The sequence below is a fragment of the Gobio gobio genome, assembly GCF_949357685.1.
Source record: "Gobio gobio genome assembly, chromosome: 12".
In the NCBI taxonomy this organism is placed as follows: domain Eukaryota; kingdom Metazoa; phylum Chordata; class Actinopteri; order Cypriniformes; family Gobionidae; genus Gobio; species Gobio gobio.
Genome location: NC_137105.1, coordinates 4,685,731 through 4,693,850, shown reverse-complemented (window position 1 = coordinate 4,693,850; position 8,120 = coordinate 4,685,731).

The window sequence follows — 8,120 nt, the reverse complement described above, 5'->3', positions numbered from 1 at the left end:
CACATGAATACCCGTATCTCAGCGCGGACACACATGAATACCCGTATCTCAGCGCGGACACACATGAATACCCGTATCTCAGCGCGAACACACATGAATACCCGTATCTCAGCGCGGACACATGAATACCCGTATCTCAGCGCAGACACACATGAATACCCGTATCTCAGCGCGGACACATGAATACCCGTATCTCAGCACGAACACACATGAATACCCGTATCTCAGCGCGGACACACATGAATACCCGTATCTCAGCGCGGACACACATGAATACCCGTATCTCAGCGCGGACACACATGAATACCCGTATCACAGCGCGGACACATGAATACCCGTATCTCAGCGCGGACACATGAATACCCGTATCACAGTGCGGACACACATGAATACCCGTATCTCAGCGCGGACACACATGAATACCCGTATCTCAGCGCGGACACACATGAATACCCGTATCTCAGTGCGGACACACATGAATACCCGTATCACAGTGCGGACACACATGAATACCCGTATCTCAGCGCGGACACATGAATACCCGTATCACAGTGCGGACACACATGAATACCCGTATCACAGTGCGGACACATGAATACCCGTATCTCAGCGCGGACACACATGAATACCCGTATCTCAGCGCGGACACACATGAATACCCGTATCACAGTGCGGACACACATGAATACCCGTATCACAGTGCGGACACATGAATACCCGTATCTCAGCGCGGACACACATGAATACCCGTATCTCAGCGCGGACACACATGAATACCCGTATCTCAGCGCGGACACACATGAATACCCGTATCTCAGCGCGGACACACATGAATACCCGTATCTCAGCGCGGACACACATGAATACCCGTATCACAGTGCGGACACATGAATACCCGTATCTCAGTGTGTGATGGTCTGATTAGCTTGATTTTAACTTTTAAAGTTTTTACACCAGCCAGTCAAACATGTTTATTTATTTATTCGTTTATTTAACAGGGACAGTGTATGGCACTCAGCCACACCAGAATTAGCTACAAGCTAAATTTCATCTGTAGTCCCTGGGCAGGACAAGGTAACATACGATTAGCAATCACATATAAATAGACCATAAAAACATCATCACACAAGTTTCACATTCTTAAAAGCTTAAAATGTTGTGGGTAGATTAGTGGTAATGCATTCATGTATTGCCTTCTTAGAAAGAAGTTTTTTTATAGAAAAAAACCATGACCACCCATGTGATATTTGACCCCCAAAATACAGATACTGCACTCTGCCTTTGGATGACATTAAACAACTAAAACACAATTGCAAAGTGCAGTATCTACAAACTAAATGTGTTCATCCAACTTTTTTTCATGCTTCTTAATACATGTTTATAGTATTAATAAACTGTATATAATACAGAATTTTCATTTTTGGTTGAACTATCCCTTTAATATAGCCATACATCATTTCCTAGAATTAGAGGTTAGAGAGTAAGTTAACTTGCGTATGCTTCTTCTCCCTTTAGCCTAATTTCTAAGCTATTCTCAAACATGCACATTTCCTGTTTAGGCTATCTACACCCTTAAAGCTATAATTAATAATTAAAATATAATTCTTATGTATTCTTAGCTAGCCTATCTGTGATATCCAAAAAACTGATTGGCAAGACAACAAAATATCTCTGTATTAATAATTTAAAAAAAAATAGTTACCACTTGTAGTACACAATGGGTTCAAATGTGGTACCTAGGCTCAGTGGCAGTTCTACATTGAATTGCACCCTGGGCAAGACCTCCTTCTGACAGTTGCCTTACTAGGAGTTATTATTTTGCTATCTTCCTTACCAGTCTTTGGATATTTGCGTTTTAACGCGAGTTCAACCATCATTTGGCCGCGGGATTGTGCCATGGTTGGTTTGTTGTGTCTCTGTGTTACGATCGGGGCAAGGCTACCGAGATAGACCAAATGTCAAAAACGGGGAAACAAAGCTAGAGCGCTTACTGCGGTTTGCCTTGGTATTGGCTTGGATTTTGTAGTTACTGCAATTTTGACACTCGCGTTTCTCTAAAACTGGACAAAATTGAACCAGCAAACTTTTGAACAGATGTCACAAAGCCCATTTCAAGTCTTAACTCAATTTTGACCAACCAAATGTGCAGTATAGTGATGGCCGATTTCAAAACACTGCTTCATGAAGGTCTTACGGGTGTACATTATTTTCATTTTTGGGTGAACTAACCCTTTAAGTTATGCTTACAACCCTGTCAACAATTTGGGAAAGTTTATGTACTTGATACAGTTTGGTGTTTACTGTTTATTGCTAAAATAAAATAAAACCACAATGTACTACAGCTCTGGAAAAAATGAAGAGACCACTTAACATTGATTTCTCAGAACTGTATATTGAGAAATGTCCAAAATCTTGGTATCATCGTAGATACTGAGCATTTGTTGAAAACAAACTAGAATCTTTCTGTTCTCCAGCATCACGAATGAATGAAGAATAAACACCAACCTCTTTGTTCTTCAGGATCTTCAGTGTGTTTCATTCTGCAGGTTCTGGATCACTCGTGTTCTCACTGTCCTCTTTAATAAACTCAGTCTTTGCAGATTTCAGCTCTTCCTGATGTGCTGATGCTCGTCTTCATTTGTAGCCTGATGGGAATATTCCAGCATTTATTGATCAACTGATGTGGGAGGAGCTTCACTGATGATGTGCCTGCTGTGGGAGGAGCTTCACTGATGATGTGCCTTATGTGGGAGGAGCTTCACTGATGATGTGCCTGCTGTGGGAGGAGCTTCACTGATGATGTGCCTGCTGTGGGAGGAGCTTCACTGATGATGTGACTGCTGTGGGAGGAGATTCACTGATGATTAAATGCAGTAGGAACAGAGAATCTGACAAAATCAAAAATATATCAGTTACCAAATATAAAAATAAATAAATAAATAAATAAAAGAAAAAAAGTTAAAAGCACCATCAAACCCCCTCAGTCTGTTGACACCAATGAAATCCCTTACGAAAATTAACCATGGTTTTATTGTAGTAAAAATGTAGTAACCATGGTATTTTGGCTAATTGAAAACCATTTATATAACTACAGTTTTACCACAAATACCATGGTTAAACTATGGTTAGAGTAGCAAAACCATGGTTAATTTGCGGTTACCATGGTTTTACTACAATAACCATGGTTTTTTGGTTTAATTTGTAGTAAAACCATGGTTTATTTTTGTAAGGGATGAGCTTTAAGTGTGAATTTACAGGAGATGTGAAGACATCATCATAATAAATGAGGTGAAAACAGGAACTATTGAGATGAAATAAAGAGTCTTTTCAGCAGCTCTGTTAATATGGATGAGCCTCAGACTATCAACACTCATTCAACAAGACATTTAGATCATCAGCAGATCATCTCACTTTATTCTGACTGTTTGCTCTTACAAACACATTATTCCACTCAGGATACTAAAATCATATAAAAGTGCTCTATTAGAAGATAATACAGTAATTTAACACAAAATGGCATTAACAAAACATTACACTCTATATTAAAAATTAATATAATTATAGTTATACTTTATAGGCTAATAACTACATTCAATATAATACATTAGCTCTTTAACATGTTAGTTCAAACTGACAATGATAAACCTTTAAAAAATAAAGAGCACCACAAAGCAACATTTATTGTTTCCATTTTCAGAATGCATGGATTTTTACATGCATGTATAGATTTTAAATGGCTCACGTGACTCAATATAGGCTCAGTTCAGTGTAGAAGTAACTAACACGTTTTAAAATGTGAGCTCAACACTTGAGATGATTCCCATCAATTCCCCTCACAGATCTCAAACTTTAACTTTTGACTTGACATTCAGTGACAGTTCTCTCTTAAACATCGAAACAATCTCTCTCTCACACACTCACACACACACACACACACACACACACACACCAAACTCTATAAAGTGTGTGTGTGTGTGTGTGTGTGTGTGTGTGTGTGTGTGTGTGTGTGTGTGTGTGTGTGTGTGTGTGTGTGTGTGTGTGTGTGTGTGTGTGTGTGTGTGTGTGTGTGTGTGTGTGTGTGTGTAAATATGAGGAGAAATACCGCGAACTGCTCGACTCACCTCAGAGACTCGACGCTGCTGATCCTGAACTGAACGCAAGCAGCTTTTTTGTGTGTGTGTGTGTGTGTGTGTGTGTGTGTGTGTGTGTGTGTGTTTTCATTGGTGAAAGCAGTTTCTTGCTGGCAACTGTGTTGGCCAATCGGAATCAAGAAAACACTATAAGTGGAGACTGCAGTGCAGAATGCAAGAGGCCAGCTATTTTGTGATATTTAAAGTGATTAAGATCTTTATATTACATCAGACTTATGAAGCTCATTTTATTTGTAAAGGTTGTAGTGCTTTTGTCCGATTTCTCCCCTTTCTGTTTTTAAAGAATGTTCTATTTTATATCTTTTTTTTGGTCATTGATTGTGTTAAATAATATACATTTACCGAACAGCTGGAAAGGTGTCATTTATACTTGACAAGGTATTCCCTAATAACTTTGAAATGGTCAGAAATATAAGTATGAGGTCAAGTTGACTTGGAATTAAACTCTTTCCCTTTTGTTGTTTAATTCATATGACCAGACACCAGTTATTTTATCAAGAGATTTATTTTATTTAATATTTTTGTTAGACATAGGAGAGAGAGACAAGGTCTTCTCTATCCATCTGTGATTCTCTGGACAAAGGATTGTGTGTATGCACCCAGAAGAACATATGGTTTCCATTACAATGAAATGTATAAGTCTACATATGCACTGCAACTCTCTCTCACACACACACACACACACACACACACACACACACACACACACACACACACACACACACACATTGAAGTGATAGTGAGAAGGAAGAATAGCAGACAAAGGAACAGACACAAAAGATAGAAAAATAGAAAAAGAAAGGAACAAAAACAAAACAAAGAACTAAGAAGCCCAACCTATGTTATGACCTGCATGCTATGTGTCGTTTATGTCTATGTCAGGGGTCTGAAAACACTACAACTGCTATAATTAATTCACTATTTCATTTACTTCACCTTCACTCACAGCTGGGTTACAAGAGCAAAATTATTGGGTTTGGTCTCTGAAAGGTATTTCAATTATTTAGTCCCATTTCGTGCCCTTCTCAGCGTTTCTTGGTGATTCAAAGACAATGACTTTTCAGATCTGGGGAAGTATAAAATCTTCGTTTAATAGGGAAAATTCTCAGATAGATATAGGAGAAAGAAAGGAGGTAGAGAACAAGTTTATCCAATGGGAAAGAATTACATCATATATATCTCATGGTATAAGAACGTGAGACACGTGCAACCTGAAAAACATATAGAACACATCTGGAAATCATTATATATTCACCAGGCTTACATTGTTGGCCTTTAGTTCCTTTCAATGCAAATAATAGGAAAACGGGACCATGTCCCCCCACTCTAACATACAGAACCTTCTTACTAGATTGAAACCAGTGGCGTAGGCAGAAAGTTGATGATGGGTGGGCCTCCAATAGTGTGGGTGGCCCGGAATAATTCGCATTACCCCCTTAATTTGGAAGAAAAATCAGACTGAAACATAGCTAAAAGTATTCCGTAGCCTATATGTCGGACCTTTTATTGTCTATTGTCTTTTAATATAGTCAACTTCTACATGTTGATGCCTTCTCAAGCCCCCGTACGAGCTGTGTTTGTCGCGAGGAAGGATCGTTCGCAAGGTTGCTTTTGCTACTAGTGTCGCAGAAACTAAATACTGTAAGCACTAAGCTCCGTGCGATCAAAGTGTGTGCGGCTGTAACGTGCAACGCTGTAACCTGATAACTATAACACGAAGAGAAATCACAATGTCCTGTATCGACAACCTGCCATTAATAAACGTGCTCACAAATATGACATGCAAATATACACTCACCCAAAGGATTATTAGGAACACATACTAATACTGTGTTTGACCCCCTTTCGCCTTCAGAACTGCCTTAATTCTTCGTGGCATTGATTCAACAAGGTGCTGAAAGCATTCTTTAGAAATGTTGGCCCATATTGATAGGATAGCATCTTGCAGTTGATGGAGATTTGTGGGATGCACATCCAGGGCACGAAGCTCCCGTTCCACCACATCCCAAAGATGCTCTATTGGGTTGAGATCTGGTGACTGTGGGGGCCATTTTAGTACAGTGAGCTCATTGTCATGTTCAAGAAACCAATTTGAAATGATTCAAGCTTTGTGACGGTGCATTATCCTGCTGGAAGTAGCCATCAGAGGATGGGGACATGGTGGTCATAAAGGGATGGACATGGTCAGAAACAATGCTCAGGTAGGCCGTGGCATTTAAACGATTGGCATTAAGGGGCCTAAAGTGTGCCAAAAAAACATCCCCCACACCATTACACCACCACCACCAGCCTGCACAGTGGTAACAAGGCATGATGGATCCATGTTCTCATTCTGTTTACGCCAAATTCTGACTCTACCATCTGAATGTCTCAACAGAAATCGAGACTCATCAGACCAGGCAACATTTTTCCAGTCTTCAACTGTCCAATTTTGGTGAGCTGGTGCAAATTGTAGCCTCTTTTTCCTATTTGTAGTGGAGATGAGTGGTACCCGGTGGGGTCTTCTGCTGTTGTAGCCCATCCGCCTCAAGGTTGTGCGTGTTGTGGCTTCACAAATGCTTTGCTGCATACCTCGGTTGTAACGAGTGGTTATTTCAGTCAAAGTTGCTCTTCTACAGAGGTGGACAGTAACTAAGTACACTAATTGAGTACTGTACTTAAGTACACTTTTTGAGTATCTGTACTTTCCTTGAGTATTATTGTTTCTGGAAACTTATGACTTTTACTTCACTACATTTGAAAGACAAATGTCGTACTTTTTACTCAATTACATTTCTATCAAGGCCTCGAAGTAGAAAGTCGTAGCCGCTTTGAAAGTCAGTGGATGATTTGTTTTCTTCTTTAAAAAGTGATGCGGTTTTTTTTTGTTTTTTGCAGACAGCCTATCAGTAATCACTCTTGTAGGATCACATGAAGTTCAATGATTTCCAAGTATTTTTTGAACACCAATCAATCGATGGCAAAATAGAAGGCAGCAGTTCCCAGACGCAGTGCGCCCAACCATGGCCATATTTAAAAGTTAAAATTCAGAAGAGCAGACGTGGATAAGTCTGAAAAAGTGCGACGACACAAAAGTGCACACAGAAAGCTGCCTCTCAGACGCCAGACCACAAGTACTGAATTTTAGTCTATTGAATCTACTAAAATGTTATTATAGTTAATTAAAACTAGACTAAAACGAAAACAATTCAGATGCCTAAAATGTTGTTGTCAAAAGACTGACTAAAACTAAATCAAAATTTGCTGTCAAAATTAAGCAACACTGGTATGAAGTATGGTCGGTCACATGATTTTTATAGATTTACCCGCCAAGTTGCCATAGCCTTGTGGATAGAGCGCTAACGCATAGCGTTCGACAATGGTGTTAGCTAGCATGCAAAAACGACGTAGTTGGACTAATAATGTTAACTGAAGTCCTTTCAGAAATATGTTTTTACATAATCCTGTCAAATAAACACAATGTAGAAACCTTTCTTTTCTAGTATGATTTTGACTTTGATAAGAGCTTTGTAACTTTTAAGCAAGCATTTAAATGAGTTCAAGGTTCAGATGATGGAACAGCGTGCTTTCATACAACAATGCAACGATAATAAAACAATGCGTTTACTTTTACTTTTCATACTTAAGTACTTTTAAAAGCAAGTATTTCTGTACTTTTACTTAAGTAAAAATCTATCTTTACAACTTTCACTTGTAATGGAGTAATATTTAACCAATAGTACTTTTACTTTTACTCAAGTGTACTTTTTTTTTACCCAAGTGTACTTTGTCCACCTCTGCTCTTCTATCAGCTTGAATCAGTCGGCCCATTCTCCTCTGACCTCTAGCATCAACAAGGCATTTTCTCCCACAGGACTGCCGCATACTGGATGTTTTTCCCTTTTCACACCATTCTTTGTAAACCCTAGAAATGGTTGTGCATGAAAATCCCAGTAACTGATCAGATTGTGAAATACTCAGACCGGCCCG